Below are 17188 nucleotides of genomic sequence, written 5' to 3' on the forward strand. Positions count from 1 at the left end.
CGACATGAAGCCTGAAGAAACTATTCAATTCATCTGAACTCCCAAATGGAACTAATTCTTGAGATGGCACCAGATGAGCTGCAATTTACCAGTAATTAGTTCTTCCGGTTAGATGAAGGAGTCTTTTACCAAATCCTTCACACACCTTTCCTTCGTCTTCGCACGCAGGAGCCAATCGTCTAAATAAAAACTGTTTTTTGATTCCCAACAGATGTGTACCACTTCGCCTGATGACAAAACTCTGGTGAATACCTGGGAGGCGTGAGAGGCGAAGCATTGCCCTGAACTGAAACACTTAGCCTTTAGAACACAAAGCGAAGGAACTCCTCGAAGCAGGATGGATCGGGATGTGAAATACGCATCCTGGAGTCGATGGATACTATCAATCTCCTGGAAGGAAGGGATGACAGCATTGATTGGTGGTTTCCATCACAAACTTTGTCTTCTTGACAAACAGGTTCAAAAGCGCTCCACGTCTAGAACTGGCCTCCACCCTCCTGGCTGGCATGCTACAGTACTACAAAGAGACGATTGTAAATCCTGGGGAGAAAGGGAGAACTTTCTCTATTAGCTATCTTTCTCTGTAGAAGCTGACACCTCTTTCTCTAGAGGCACAACATTTCTCGGTCTAGAGAATAAGCCATTGAACCACGCAGTTCCCTGGACAAAGGAGGGTCCTTCAAGAATGGAACTGAATAGCACTTCCTTTAAAGCCGAGACTGTCAAGGTTCTGCTCCTTTCTTCCTGAACTGGCCAGAAGCTGACAGTCTGAAACCTACTAATTGAATGAAGGAGCGCTCTCACTTCTTGTCGGAGGGATTTGATAAGCTTTAGGTACAAAGCGACCTCTCCTCTGATCTGAAGCTTGATTTAGCAGGGGCTCTTTCCGAAAGGGCCGATAGCGAATTTTTCACGTCGGCGTTGTCGGGCGGAGCAACTATTGAAAGCAATGGTTTGACTTCTTGATTGGACTGTCAGCAAAGTCTTGAGTTGCCTTCTGTTGAAGAGTCGGCGATCTCAGATACTATTTCCCTCGGAAAATGTTTCCTATCTAAGGCGATAACCAGCTGACACGGGACCGAGGGCTCTTTGATGGTGAAAGAACACCATAGTTCACGTTCTTGAGAATTCCCATCGTAATCACAGAAGAGGTTCCATGCATCTCCAGCCGCTCCTGTCGATCTAAGCTAACACGTCCGGACAGGAAGCGGGCTGATCGTCCTGAGAGCAGCTTTTAGTTTCTACCAGAGCTCCAACAAATGTCCGGGAAACTTACCAACTTCCAAAATCTTAAAAGCATTCTTGCAGGAGTGATCAAATTCCGATGTGGAAAAGAATAACAAGCTGGATGGAAACCGACCTCCTAGCCAGATCTACCAAACTAGAAATCTCGCGGGAAGGAATAACTCCTCAGAAAAGATTCAGTCTGTGCAACCACCCACCGGCAGAGACGACAATTTCGAAGAGAAACAACACGAATCTTCCCTTGTTCCCTCTTTCTACCAACACTCTCCAGCTCTTCAATCCTTTCTTGGCGAAATAGAAAGAGGCTAATTTGGTAACCAGCAGAGAAGTGTCTGTCCTATTATCCTGCGGCGTATTGAAATTCGACTGGAGATACTGGTGAAAAGGAATCCGGAAAATTCTCCAGAAAATACTGAAGCAGTGCTTATAGCTCGATAAAGGCTTCTCTTTCTCTGGTTGTACCTCCGCCTCTGATTCAAAACAACATCACCAGAAATTGGAGAGAAAGGCAGGATCTAGATGGAGGAGAATTCGTCTTCAATTCAGCAAAAGGATTAACTGTGGAAGCACATTCGTGAGCATGTACAGAGATAAAGCAACTTGCAGTTCGTTCAAGAGATCTTTTTTCCATGACCGAGAATACTATATCAAACTTCCTATTCATTTCCTTAAAAACAAATCTTAGAGGCAAGGCGGAGAAGGAGATGCAAGAACTGAGCAGGGGGCAGGTGACCGCAGGTGTTGGAGCAGAGAGTCACAGGAGAAACAATTTTTGGCATGGGCGCCAGGAGGATCGTGGTATGGCGTATGGCGATGAGCCAGGCGGCGAAGGATGGCGCATGGCGCTGGAGTACGGCAATCGCAGAGAAGCAGCAACGGTGAAGATAGCACCTCTTCTTACGCCCAATCTCGCTTCCAACACATGCCTCGTCTCACGATCGACGAATGCGAAAAACATTAGGGCTCCTCCCAAAAACTACATAAGGAGGTTGATCTTGAAGCGCCACTCTTTTCTTAGGAACTGCCAAAGGGAGATGCCAACCTGAACCTCTTGAATGGTCTCGAGACATCTTCTGACGCCAACCTCTCTTAGGCGAAGATCCTCACTCGACATACTCGAGGTATACCTCCTTGATGTACCTTTTCTGCTTCTTTTATCTGCATCCTAGGAAGCGACAACAGGACTGCTTGAGGGCCAACTGCTCGGGGCGGTCCCTCCTCCCTTGGGCTTTTAGACACCTCCTCCTGGTGCTGGGGTTTGACAGAGGTCAGGCCTAGAGAATGAGTGGGCCGGTATTAGCTCCTCCACTGCTATCACAGACACTGCACTATCTTACTACCAAGACTTACTCATCCGCTCCATATGGCAGCAAACATCACTGGCAGCATCATCTGCGTCTTAAGACTGGCCACAGTATCGTTCAGGACTAACAGAGGGTCTGGGATAGGAGATTTGATAGAAGACCATCAGGGTTAGTAACGAAAGATAAATCTGACTATGCGGGAGGATAAAGAGGTGAACCTAGCTGAAGCTTTTCTAGCTCTCTCTTTGAAACCTTCTCAGATAAGCATTTAAAATCTTCCATTCTTCCCCTGACAAATCTGCCACATTTCTTCACAGGTTAACGATACGAACATACTGTCCTCTACACCCAGACACACAGAATGGGTCAATGGTAATTTCCTAATCTGGTTTTGCAGCCTTGCTACAAAACCTATACACCGAGGACCAGTGTCCAAACATAATGCTAAAATAGAAAGGCGAGATGAAAAAGCTGAAAGCACAAACAATGTCTGCGATTCAAATCAAACAATTGTACATCACCAACAATGTCCAATGAAAGAATCAGCGATAATTCTCTGCTAAGCTGCACCGGTCTTACCGGTACCACACAGCAGAAACATATGAAGAGTTTGGGTTATGGTTCCTCTCACTCAAAGCCGAGGACCGCTCGAAGAAGGTACCGCAAGCCCTGCCAAAACCGCGAAGCGCAAACCCGAACTGGAAGAGACAGGCAAACCCTGTGAAATACCTGATACTACTGGAACAGCCGCCTGAAGCAGAAGCAAGGGGTTGCGCATACCCAACGGGATGGAACATGAAACGCCTGCGGCCACATTCTCCCGAAACTACGTTTTCACCTGTCTGGAAGCTCCTCCTACTGGAGAAGACTGTACTGAGGAAGGAAAGGCGGGACACAGAGGAATAGCAGACGTATAAAAAAAAGTTACCTGAGAAGAGGAAAGCCAAAAGTTGAAGGAGGAGGAAAAATGATAGATGAAGTGACAGATAACCTGACTGTACTGAGGAAGGAAAGGCGGGAGACAGAGGAATAGCAGACACATAAAAAGGTTACCTGAGGCCAAGAGTTGAAGAAGGAGGGAAAACGGAAAATGCGGAAGCTGCAGGAAATACCAGAGCAGAAGAAGAGATCGAAGAGGAAACTGAAAAAGGAGCAACAGAGAATGTGGGTGCAGGAGATGAAGTGACAGATAACCCAGAAGAAAACTTAGAACAAAACGACAGAAGATACACTGAAACCAGCCCCCTTCGATAATCCTGAAACATATCCGACATGAATTCTGGACACTACTGTGTCACATACTCTCTAATGTTAGAGAAACTACTCAGAAAATAACCTCTAGCCATAGGTCTGTACCCGTTTGAAAGACCCAGCAAATCCACCTTATCTTCCGCAATTGCAGGTCCCACAAACTACTTTTAGAAGTCGAAAGGACACACCAGAATCCGCCTTACTAGATGGAGTAGAAAACACAGAGAAGGGGGAAACTACAGTAGAAGATTCAGAAACAGTCAGAAGTGAGTTAGGAGTTAGAGCACAAGGATTCTGCACCACCGGAACTGAAACACTGACTTGAGACTGAGCCAGACCGAAAAGAAGTGATGAAGGCGAAACTTTTGCCAGAGCGCAAAAACCACTCGAACCCGAAACCGGAACCTGTCCAGGAGAACGACTCTGCACCCTTAATACCTTATCTTCACTACCTAACCGATACCTATCCTCCTTTATCACCTAGATCTTGATACTGACTAACATTATCAACATTAAATTTATCAATACTACAAGGGGGTTGGTGGGGGGGGGATCCTTCACTGCTTGCTCCACGCCGAGGGGCCCGGCAGACCCTACCCACTCAGAGGCTTGCAGTTCTGTCATTACCTCAGCACCCTCTGAACTTGCTAAATCTATCAACTGATCTGTAGCAGAAGCCTGAGATACTTAAGGCAACAAAGAATCTGACCGATGTTTGTCGCCCTTACTAGCCAAAGACTTGTGATGACAAATGTAATCCTCCCTCTTGTGCCTTCTAATTGGAATATTCATCGCAATGAGTCTGCACATCACACTTAACTTTCCTACATACGTGACAGAATGTGTATCATGTCTCAAGGTACTCATCCGTCTCTGCAGGAAGAAGAAGCGATGAGTGCCAGTCGAAGGGGCAGTTGAGGTCGACGTTGAAGCCGAAGGCCCAGTAAAAGGTGAAAATCTACGATGACCAATTGAGACCGGGAACCAGCGGGTCCAAATCCAAAAGATGTTCCGCGTCGAAGATATCCAGAAAATCCTGGAGAAAAACCGTTAAATACAATCTAGGTCTTCACCAGAAGTCCAAAACACAAAGAGAAGTCGGGTAATAGGATTAAAACCTCGCACTGCAGAAGGAAACAACCTTCCAGCAGCACGAACAAAAAGCAACTGACGAAAGTGGGAGTGTCGGTGCACACCTGTGTCAGCATTGCCAACCGTTTGTTATGGTAGCTCGAGTGACAAGATTTTACCTGCAGCGTTGGTAATGCTGGCTGTTATAATTCCCACTACAGTAGTGGGAAGGGTAATTGAGAGTTGTTCAGGCTAGTGGGATTAAGGGTAAATTCAGGTGTTCAGGGAGTGTATTGCAATATTACTGTTAATGCAAAACTATTATCGGCGCCGCCAGAAGCCTAACCGGTAAACAAACCATCAATGCAAATGGCGTTGTTTACTGCTGGCTCGATGATGACTGAATCAATGTAAAATAATATAAGAAAAAACTCATTCTGAAAGATCTCAGTCTGCAGCAGGTCCTTGAAGGCTACAATTTACGTGTTCCGATGGTTGATTTAAGAGTCCTTCATCGGAATCCAGTAAAATAACCGAAAAATCATGAAAAAGCCACCGCCAGACCAGGTTTTGCCACCGCGGATGGCAAGAAACGAATGAAAATTGTTTGCTAGGTCGTTCCAATATTCTGTTAGTGGGACGGGCTGATCACCTACAGAAAGTATATTGAGGCACTACTCACGAAATTTTGAATCTAAGCTGCCATTAAAGTGGAAACTATAGCTATGTAATTACTTGATAAGTTACTTATATAACACTTTATTTTATTATAAAAATGTCATTTTTATATAAGTAACTTACCAAGTAATTACATAGCTGAATCTCACATTGACAGGAGGTGGGATACATGGACATATTCTACTCTAAAACATTACATCATGTAATGAATTAGAAACAGAAAAGTTGCTAGCATTGAAAACTATGCTTGTCATTCCTTATTAGTTAAGAGAGCCTGTAGTATATACAGCCTCTGGTTGGTGCTCAACTTAACCAGTAGAGGCACGGCGGTAAAGACGAGGGTCGCCTCTACTAAAGAGGGAGCTTTGTAGCAGAGGAGTACTCTGATTGCTACTAAAGCATCAGTGGAAGTTATGCAGTCAAGGAATTATCCGATGGCCAGCAGAACTTTAAAGGTGCCCTTGCCCTGGGCCCAGTACCATAATAAAAACCAACCAGATTATGCTGTCACCTGCACTGAAGACCTAAACCCCTCCACTAAGAGTGCTGGGTGCTCTGGGTACATTGTATCCTCCCCTGGCTCCCCAAAATTGGACACTTCACTACAAGATGAATAGGCAGTAGGAGAAAATCCTGTGCTTCCTTCAGTGCTACCATGCCAGTAACTAAAAATCGCAAGGTACTGCCAAATTTTTAAAGCACTGTTTAAACTCCCTCAAAATGAGAAACGAAGAATGATCATACTACCAGTAGGTTGACTGTCGAATGGATGTAAGGGATATATAGTGTTTTGAAAGCTGATGAGGTAGAGGCTGTTCTGACATCTTTAGCCTTCACTAGGAGAAGGAAAATGCTTCTCCTAAATCTGAGCATGTCTCAGAAGATAAAGTCCATTAGGATAAAGGGTTATGATGTTCTAATCAGAAAATGAGACGAGCTCTTGCCCTAACTCCCTGGGTTATGGATGCCCGGGACTACCGGCTTTTTAGGCAATACCATACCATCCAGCTGGGCAGAGTTCTCTAAATTCTTCCTCAGAGCCAGTAAGCGCTTCTGGCTTTCAGAGAATGAGCTGGCACCAGGTGCAATTGCTGCCAGGAGTTCTAGTCAGAGGAAGAAAGTAGTTTTTGCCATTACACCACAGGTTCTGGATGGCCTTCAAACCTGAACATTCAAACTGGAAAGAACACTTTAGTCTTCCTCAGAGCTAGTGAGCACTACTGGGCGCTCAGAACGAAAGCTGATGTCACAGCCAAAGCTGGTGCCAGGCTATTGTTAGCACCAGGAGAGCAGGGCGCCAGACAAGCTATGAGCTCAGGTGTTGTCTGGCGCTCCTGGAAGACACGGATGTCCATAAATTTCCTAAGGGAAAAAGAAAAATGGACCTGGTCTTGGATGGGTCCCTGTCCTTGACTAAAATCCAAGGAGAAACGAGCAAACCACGTCTCCTTCCTTGCTTGGGCGTGTCAGGAACTTTAAAGGAAATTAAGATATGGATGCCAACAAACTAGGTCTCCATGCTTACACAAGAGTTATGCATAGTTCAATACCCCTTAATGGGGTAATTGTAAAAGGAACTCGGATGTCTCGCAGAGATGTAGGGTTCTGAGATACTAGCTTAGGAACGTCGATCCCCAGGTCTAGAAGACTACGAGAGTAGATTGATTTTCATGTCTTGCAACAGTCTCTGCAATACCTCTAAAAAATATCTTCAATGATAATCCTCCAGACAGTCTGGAGTCTTGTTGGGGAAAGATCTGACTACCTTGGAAGATCTCTTGAAGTGAGGTTGTCCGAGAACACACAGTGGGGGAGGACCCTGTAGAGTTCGGCCACAACTGAGCAGGTTCAGGGACCATGATACGAGCCTGAATAGGGCTAAGCAGACAACATAACTTGGAGTTAGCCTGAAGATTGTGTCGTTCCTTCTTGACTGTGATGAAGGGCGTGAAGTGAGGTAGTCCAATGGATCTGTCTATAGCATGGGGTCTATTCCACATGCTATAAGGGATGGTATGGACCACAAAAGAAGGAAAATGAAGATCCCTTGAAGGGGCAAACAGGTCCAAGACAGGTCTGTCCCATAGTTTCCACAGATCCCAGCAGCCGGGGTATTGACGGTCCCCTTCTGACATCTCAGTTCGTCTGATAGGGCTTAGTTCTATGAACCAATCAAGTGACTAGATGACCTCATTGATCTGTCCACAGAAACAAGTCTCTCCCTATAGAAGTGGGGAGATGTGGGGTAGAACCTTGCTTACATAAAACATTAGAACTGTGGTATAGTCTGAATGGCTACCACAGTCTAGGAGTGCAATAAGGTCAAAAAGCACTAAAGTTATGTGATGAAACTTCCAACTCCATGAGAAGGAAGTGAAGGATCCGTCTTTCTGGGATCCGCGCCCTGGAAAAAACCCCGGTTCCTTAAGAAGGCTCCCCAACCCATAACTGAAGTGTTGAAAAGAAATCCAGGACTAGGTTCATGGATGAAGGAACTTCCGTTCCAAAAGACTGAGTTCAGACAACTATCAGAACAAGGGCTCCAGAGAAAACTTGTGCTGTCAGGAGGCTGACATCTGGCAAGGACAAGGAAGGGCGCATCCTGCATCTCCAAAATCCATTCAATAGCCATGAAGATTGAAGGAAGAGGCTATCTGGTTTGCCATCTATCCGCTGTGGGCATGTCTCGCATTGGTGATCATGCAGACTCGCAGCCAAAAAAAGCAAACTAGTAGAAGGAGGTGCATAACCACAGACAACCATGCAAACTAGCTGTCAACTCTGTGGACTTTATGACAGCCAAGAGAAAATGTCGAAATCCTAGCAGATTCAACAAAAACTGAACTGATAACGCTCAGTGTGGACTCAATGATACTCTTGTACAGAACAAAGACGTGCAAAACTGTACGCTGAGAAAAATTCCATAACCGTAAGAACCTGGGCCCTGTGAGCTTATGCCAGGTGAACGGAGATGGCTGCTGAGTATTAGAGATGAGATATAATGATGAGCGCTCTAGTGCAGGTGTTGGGTACTCAATGAATGTGCCAAGCACTAGGAAGTGGCGCCAGGAGCTTGGGAAAGGGTTCAGGAAAAACGGGAATTGGCACCTTACAAGAAAGGTCATTCACCAAGAATGAAACTGCAAGAAGACCGTGAGAAGATAGCTTTAACTGTTGACAGGAAGCAGAGAACAGCAACTGTCAACATGTAGATCTTCAGCGGAGTAGAGAGCCAAGAAGCTTACGGTGTTCAGTCTTCACCCAAAACCTTGGAACTGAAGTAAAATCTGAGGATGCATTTAGGTCTGTCCAATCTGGCCAAAGTCTCGTGGGTGCCAGCTAGAGTAGGCTCACTACTAATGTCCTGGGCACGAAGGGGGAAAAGAGGGTAAAACTCTCGGACCGTCTGAAAACAGAGATTCTTGGCAGACGGAAAAACTAAAAAATCCGAGAGATGCTGAAAGTCGACAGGAGGACTCTGGCCAATGCTCCTGATGTCAGTCCAGAAAATTAGGACTTCCAACAATCTTGACAGGAAAGTCTAGATCCAACAAGGTACTGGAGTGAGGGAAGACAAAAGACACTTGTCTTGGTCCTTTTAAACTAAAGCCAATTTTCCAAAACTAAAGGCAATTTTCCAATCTTGACAAATGCTTCGATGACTAGGAAATAGCCCAAAGAGCAGCTTCCTTCAGCAACTCAACAACTCTGACCCAGAAGTCTGGTCTCGAGGTAGACTTGGTCCCTGCTCAATGGGAACTGGTGCACAAGACAGGACAAGAGCGTGTTCTTAAAATTCAGGCATTGAACCAAAGAGGAACTGGCGCCGGACACAGCAGGTTGGTGCTTGGATCCCTTGGATCCCACTACATGCTTGGATCCCTCGGATCCCACTGTACACTTGGACTCCTTGGATCCCACTGGGTGCTTGGATCCATTGGATCCCTTCTGGCACTAGGATCTATCAGATCCCACTGGACACTTGGAGCCATCAGATCCCACTGGACACTTGGGTCCATCAGATCCCGATGGACACTTGGATCCATCAGATCCCACTGGACACTTGGATCCATCAGATCCCACTGGACACTTGGATCCATCAGATCCCACTGGACACTTGGATCCATCAGATCCCACTGGACACTTGGATCCATCAGATCCCACTGGACACTTGGATCCATCAGATCCCGATGGACACTTGGATCCATCAGATCCCACTGGGCACTTGGATCCATCAGATCCCGATGGACACTTGGATCCATCAGATCCCACTGGACACTTGGATCCATCAGATCCCACTTGACACCTGGATCCATCAGATCCCACTGGACACTTGGATCCATCAGATCCCACTGGACACTTGGGTTCATCAGATCCCAATGGACACTTGGATCCATCAGATCGCACTGGACACTTGGATCCATCAGATCCCACTTGACACCTGGATCCATCAGATCCCACTGGACACTTGGAGCCATCAGATCCCACTGGACACTTGGAGCCATCAGATCCCACTGGACACTTGGATCCATCAGATCCCACTGGACACTTGGGTCCATCAGATCCCGATGGACACTTGGATCCATCAGATCCCACTGGACACTTGGATCCATCAGATCCCGATGGACACTTGGATCCATCAGATCCCACTGGACACTTGGATCCATCAGATCCCACTGGACACTTGGATCCATCAGATCCCACTGGACACTTGGATCCATCAGATCCCACTGGACACTTGGATCCATCAGATCCCACTGGACACTTGGATCCATCAGATCCCACTGGACACTTGGATCCATCAGATCCCACTGGACACTTGGATCCATCAGATCCCACTGGACACTTGGATCCATCAGATCCCACTGGACACTTGGATCCATCAGATCCCACTGGACACTTGGATCCATCAGATCCCGATGGACACTTGGATCCATCAGATACCACTGGACACTTGGATCCATCAGATCCCACTTGACACCTGGATCCATCAGATCCCACTGGGTGCTCGGATCCTACTGTACACTTGCATCCATCAGATCCCGCTGGACACTTGGATCCACCAGATCCCACTGGCCACTTGGATCCAACAGATCCCACTGGATGCTTGGAGCCATCAGATCTCTCTGGATGCTTTGATCCCAGTGGATGCTTTGGACACTGGGCGCTCGGACTCTGTCCACTCTGACACTGCTGGTTGATATGCCTCTTGAAAGGCCATATTGGAATCCGTAACTGTTCACACAGAGGACTAAGAAAGCACATCCCTATGGATGCCTTTCCAGTGGCTATCCCTCGAGACCTGCAGACAATAGGATCAACTAAGGAGCAACTACAAGAGGGCAAAAACCTCTTTGGACTCCCATGGACCAACAGTATGCCTCCTCCTGGGTTTAGGGGAGTCTGACAGGGACTGGGTTTAGGAAATCTGATAGGGCTGGATAGCCACATCCTCCACTACACATCCAGTAAAATGCCTTTCCAGTGGCTGTTTGTCAATACCTGGGACCAGCAACAAGCTCGACTGAGGGGGCGACTACCCATGTGTAACCCCTCAACCTCCCTTGGATTTCTAGTATGCCTACTCCCAAGTTTAGGTGAGTTTGACAGGGACTTTCTGTCTAGGAGCATAGGGGGACAAGTAGACACCTCCTCCACTGCACAACACTTCACTATTCCAAGGTTACCTTCTGTTAACACAGACACAAGACTGGCAATGGCATGGGAAGGAAGCGAGGGAGCCAGGCGTGGGAGCAATATGAAAAAATTAGAGGGCTAGTAGTAGGAGAGAAAAATGGATGTGGGGAGAGTAGGCACCAGACTACACTTGGGACCCTGGGCCACTTAGATCCGCTGGGCGCTTGGATCCGCTGGGCACTTGGATCCCACTAATCGCTCAGATCTCACTGGGCACTTTGCCGGGTGCTGGGGCTCCCAGGTGTAAATGGCACCCAGCAACTGGGCATCAAATGAGCTAGTAGCTCATAAGCTAAGCAATCAGGAGCTGGTGAGTGCTCCTGGGTGTTTGGAGCAGATCCTCGGCTGTCAAGATCGTAAATTGTTTCAAAAAGCCCAGTGCAACCAAAATAAGCACAGTTCTCTCCTTACTACGCTCTTCCATTACACCTTTTCAGTTCTCTGCAAAGGAAAGTGTAATAAGATGATTTTAATTAATTCTTGAAGTACACAGAGTACTATTATACAGACAAACCTCAACTCCTAACAAACATTATTTGAGACTTATGGAGATATAGTATACCATTGTCGGTCCTGTAGCGAATGCAATGTTTACGTTTATTATGCTACTCGATAAAGATGGAAGTGAATGCAAAGTTTACTTTATCACATTACTCGGCAACACTTTACATTATTACGTTACTTGTCGTAGCGAATGCAAAGTTTACTTTATCTCATTACTTGGCAACACTTTGCATTATATACTGTTTTACATTACTCGTCATAAAGGTGAATAAAACCAAAGATTATAAATTCACTACTGTAGCATCGGAAAAATCAGTTCAATAGCGAACGTAAATATTGGTTCGACAACGAAACCAATGTTTACATTGTAGTACGCCACTTGGCAAAGCAGTTGAACAAATAACTGCATTTTTCACTGTAAAAGCGAACAATTGATATAAAAGACTCCATTTAGTAACAACAAAACAAGGAAAAATCTCATCCTGAAAGCTTTCGGCTCAAGCTATTCGACTTTTGGCTTGAAAACTGAAGTCCAGTTAAATAACCAGCAAAAAAAGAAACGCTGCTGCCGACACATTATGTTAACACCAGATGTTGCAGAAACAGACTGAGGATTCTCTGCTAAGTCGTTCCTAACTATCTTGTTAGGGGAGGAGACTAGTCACCTACACAGAACATCGGTGTTGTACCTCGAAATCTGAATTTAAGCTACTGCGAATAAATGAAACTAACAGCTATGTAATTACTTGGTAAGTTACTTATATAAAACTACACTCTCTTGTTCTTGGGTGCTGCCACACTACCAAAGGTGAAGAAGGCAGCCCCCACCTGTGGCAGCAAAGGTGAGGGATTGCCAGTCTCAAAGGGACCCACTTTTGGATTAACTGTGCAAGGCAGGGTGAAAGGGCTGGGAAGTATCGCTGCCCTTTGCTGGTGACAAAGGGGTAGGGTCTTGCCGAGGCTTTGGCTATTGAGGTTTCCTTAGGAAGGCTGGATGATTAGGCCAACACGATGTTAGTTGGTCACTGAGTTGGCTTGAAGGTGGCGGCTTGTGAAATAAGGGAATCTCCCAAGTCTTTCCTTTTGATGGCAACCTATGCCTCTACCTCTGCTGGGTGGATGTAGAAAGCAGAGCCAACAATGGAGCTGTTCTTCAAGGAGAGCTGACTCTCATGGGATACCGGTTTGGACATAGCAAAAGGATGGTGTCTCTTCTATGGAGGATGGTTTTAGCCCAAAAATTTGGGCTTCATGGGTTTGAAGGTGAGGGTTCTACCCCTAAAACCATCAAATTTCTGGCCTTATGCCAGGATTGGGAGGGAAGATTCTTCATAAGAAGAGTGGTCATGGCTTGAATAATTGACATCATGACCAATTCCAAGTTACTGGTTTCTGTGCAATTATAGGACAGGCCCTGTTGCTGTAGTTTATCAAAGAGAATATTGTTAGTGAGGCGGCACAGTTGAAACAGGAAAGTCAAGCTGTTCTCTGGGCAGGTAATACTTCTACTGCCTGGTCAAAGAAGAGGGGGAGCAGCTTTCCCAATCTGCTGGCTGCAATGGAACTACTGTAGATGCCTAACAGATCAAAGAGTTCAACACAGCCAAGACATTACGGGAATGCTCAGACTAAAGTAGACTTACTGATGGTTTCACCCCTGGAGCAGAAGCAGTTATCATCAAAAAAAAAAAAAACTATAGGTAAAGCTGAAAAAGTGATTGCCTCCCTGGCTCCTCTCTCTGTGACCTAGTGCTGGACTGTCAAAAAAGGACTTCTAGAATGCATTGCTGACAGGGATCTAATAAGAGTGAGGTGAGGCAGCAGGGCAATGCAGTGGGGATGAATTGTCCAAGGTAGGGTGGGCGTCCCTGTCCCAAGTGCCCTGGTAGTGGGGCGAGACAAAGTGCCACAGGGAAACAGAGGTCATATCCCTCTTACTGGAGGAAGACCCAGCCCTATGGGACCAATGTGTGGATTGAAAAATTTCAATCTTCTTGAAAAGTGGTACAGTGCGTCCTTGACTTACGGAGGGAGAACTGTTCCAGCGCTGTGCTTTAGTTAATTTCAGCTGTAAGTTGATTTTTCTCCATTATTGGTGCTTTAATGGTGTTTACGGCAGTGTAACTTGATGTTGTATCAAGTTACAGCACTGTAAGCGGCATTAACTTGATGCTTATTCTTGCTGTTAGCGCCATCAACGGTGCTTACGGCGCGGTAACTTGATGCATCAAGTTATGGTGCTGTAAAACGCCGTTAATGGCACTGAAAAAGCTCCATAAGATTGAATTGCCGTAAGTCAGTGGCGCCATAAGTCGAGGACGCACATCATCTTTACAGGCTAGTGGGTGACAGTGTACAGTAATGTCTGTTCCTGCAGGAAGAAAATTTGGAATGATAATGAGAATGAAAGCAATGATGTTGCCTAGCCCTTGAAAGGTGACAATAGGTGTGGGGCAGCAGCTGTTCATTGAAGAGAGCTTCTAGAGTGATGGCGGAAGTGTCTTCCTCCGTTCACCTCCACATTCTATCATAGCACTCCTGCTCGGAAGACAACCACGAAACACTCAAGGCAGGGATAAATACAATAACACCTTCCTCCTGCAGGATATACAAAATGTGGATCTATAACCACCTTATCATGGCCTACACAACAACACTGGTCTTGTCTATATTCCATGTCAGCAAGCACAGAAAACTAAGTTTCATAACACTCAAAAACATACAAGAAGAGCACGAGCACTTCACTTTACAAATCACAAGGGTAGGAATCACAAGGATAAGAAATGAAGCACAAAATACATAAAAAGCTAAAAATAAGGCACAAAATGAGTGACCACATGTGCAATACAACTAGTTATGAATGCATCTGAAAGGACAATGGAAAAGTCAAATGAAGGGGCATATCATTCCCCAACCTCTGTAGGTATCTCCCTTGTAGTTAGTACATGGGCTGGTCCAGTGCATGCGCACGAAAGGTATTCCAGAATGAAAGGTGACGGTTTGTGTTCCCACTGGAACAAACTCGGGTTGTGGGTGTCTCAGACAAATCATTGCAGAGCACCTATATTGTGTATGTCATATACACTAACTGATACCAACTGATAGATTGGCTTCACCTTATCTCACCTACAAGATTTTTTAAATATTAATGTTTTATATTTTTGGGGGCATTTTGTGGGTAACTCTTGGCAAGTAAACTACAACTGACAATATAATAAGTATAGGCTACTGTTGTTTTAAGTATATACTGAGACAACAGCACTGTTACTTGATAACCAGTATTTTTTGTAAGGTGTTCTGTTTAAACAAAGCAAATCTCATTTAATTTCTACACTGTCCTACAGGTGACAGCAGCATGTAATTTAACAGCTTTGGACCTGTCAAGGCCAGTTCACAAAATATTATGAAGAAACATATATGTCCGATTTTTCAAACATATCTAGGATAACTCCACACAAGATCTCTGCACAGAGATGAAATTTTTTTTTTTTAAATATAAAAAAGGGTGCACATAATGCAGTATAGGTAAGGTGATTTGACAAATTTACCATCTTTAGTTCATGTTTTTAATTTACTGAAAGCTCCTTGTCCAACACCAGCCCCTTGGGGTTGAAAGTAAAAACAAAAAATGGTAAAATTCTCAAATTATCTTGTTAATTTCTCAAACAATCTACCCTGTACTATACTATATAATATACAGTACACCCTTTTCTGTAGTGCTAAGTAAAAAAAATGTCATTAATAAACATCTCTGTCCTTATAATTGAAGGAGGTACCGTATTACATGTGTGACACCACAAAGCATTAGGTCAAACACTTTCCTGAAGAAAAATGCGAGTATGTGCATGAGAACGACAAAACTCAGCATGGAATTTTGCAATTCAACCAAAATAATCCAGGAGCAGGAAGGTGACAGCTGATTCAAAGGCTCTATGACTGCAAACCGAAGTTGTATATTTTGGGGTATGCCTATTTCCAAAATCCTAGGTACTTTCTGAAACTTAGGCTATAACAGAGCATAAGGAAACCTATAAAAGTAACTATACTAACCTAACCTAACCTAGTAGGCCGTGTTACTTGATGCCCTCGGACCCCCGGTGAAGGAAACTCCACTTTGGTATTTCTAAGTAATAGATACACAGCGGGTATTTAGCGAAAAATGGCAGTTTCTTATAGTATTTTGGTTGCTTATTCACAATTTAACGTTATTTTTGGGGGGTCGGCTGTAATTAACCTGTAATTAACCCCTGAAGTCCAACCAACAAGGGGTTTCCACACGCGATCTTCACAAGACAGGGCACGGCTATGTCTTTTTCGAACGGTTCATATCCCGTCCGGCAAGTGCAGTACCTTGGAAACCGGTTTTTCAACACTTTTAGGGCTTCGGACACTGGCGGTGCATTTGTTCGTTGTCGGCCAAATGGAATGTCCCTTCGCCGTGTTTAGTACTGGCCCGGGGGGGGGGAGGGTCACCCATATGTTAACAAGTTATTGCACTTGCCAGACAGGATATGAACCGTTCGAAACAGACATACCGGTGCTCTGTCTCGTCAAGATCGCGTATGGAAACCCTGGATTCCCATCGGGGTCCCCCTTACCGTAGGGTAGAGTTCACAAGTAAATTGTAAGTTAATTACATTCGACCGACAAAAATTAACGTTAAATTGTTAATAAGCATCCAAAATACTATAAGAAACTGCTATTTCTCGCTAAATACCCACCGTGTACTTATAACTTAGTTCTACCTCCTCTTTTTACCAAAAGTTCCCCTGTAAACTGCTCATGCGCAAAAGCATTCCAGGGTGGCCAGCATACAATAGGCTTACATAACAACTCTGGGGTTAACTACAGTCGATCGCCAAAAAAATAACAGTAAACCATTGATAAGCAACCAAAATACGGTAATTCTAAGCCGGCTGTCCGCGGTGAGCTAGACTATGGCAATTGACGTTTTCCTATGTTATTTTACTTCCTTTAGAAGAATTTAAAGTAATATTTTGTTGGCCGGCTGTAACTAAGCTGTCATTGACCTTTGAAGACCACACGACTTGTATTACCTAACGTGGGGTAGGTCTAAGCCGGCATTCCGCGGCAAGCCCCCCACCTCCATAGCTAATACGGCAAAATTGTAACCAGTAAACCCCCCTAAAAATACCAACCTAACGTACCCTAGAGGTGTTTACTGGTTACAATTTTGCCATATTAGTTATGGAGGGGAGGTGGAGGGCTTGTCGCGGAATGCCGGCTTAGACCTACCCCGCGTTAGGTACTTAAGTCGTGTAGTCTTCAAAGGTCAATTACGGTATATTTACAGCCGGCCGACAAAATATGACTTTAAATTCTTGTAAAGCAAGTAAAATAACATAGAAAAACGCCAATTGCCACAGTCTAGCTCACCGCGGACAGCCGGCTTAGAATTACCCAAAATACTAAGGAAA

At 45.1% G+C, this 17188-nt stretch overlaps 1 long non-coding RNA gene across 2 annotated transcripts in view; it reads right to left on the bottom strand.

The window, feature by feature from the left end:
- LOC136846502 (uncharacterized) overlaps nucleotides 1-17188 on the bottom strand; it is a 270671-nt gene that overhangs the window by 22934 nt on the left and 230549 nt on the right. The window lies entirely within an intron of this gene.

Source organism: Macrobrachium rosenbergii, chromosome 15 (genome assembly GCF_040412425.1).
Source record: "Macrobrachium rosenbergii isolate ZJJX-2024 chromosome 15, ASM4041242v1, whole genome shotgun sequence".
Taxonomy (NCBI): domain Eukaryota; kingdom Metazoa; phylum Arthropoda; class Malacostraca; order Decapoda; family Palaemonidae; genus Macrobrachium; species Macrobrachium rosenbergii.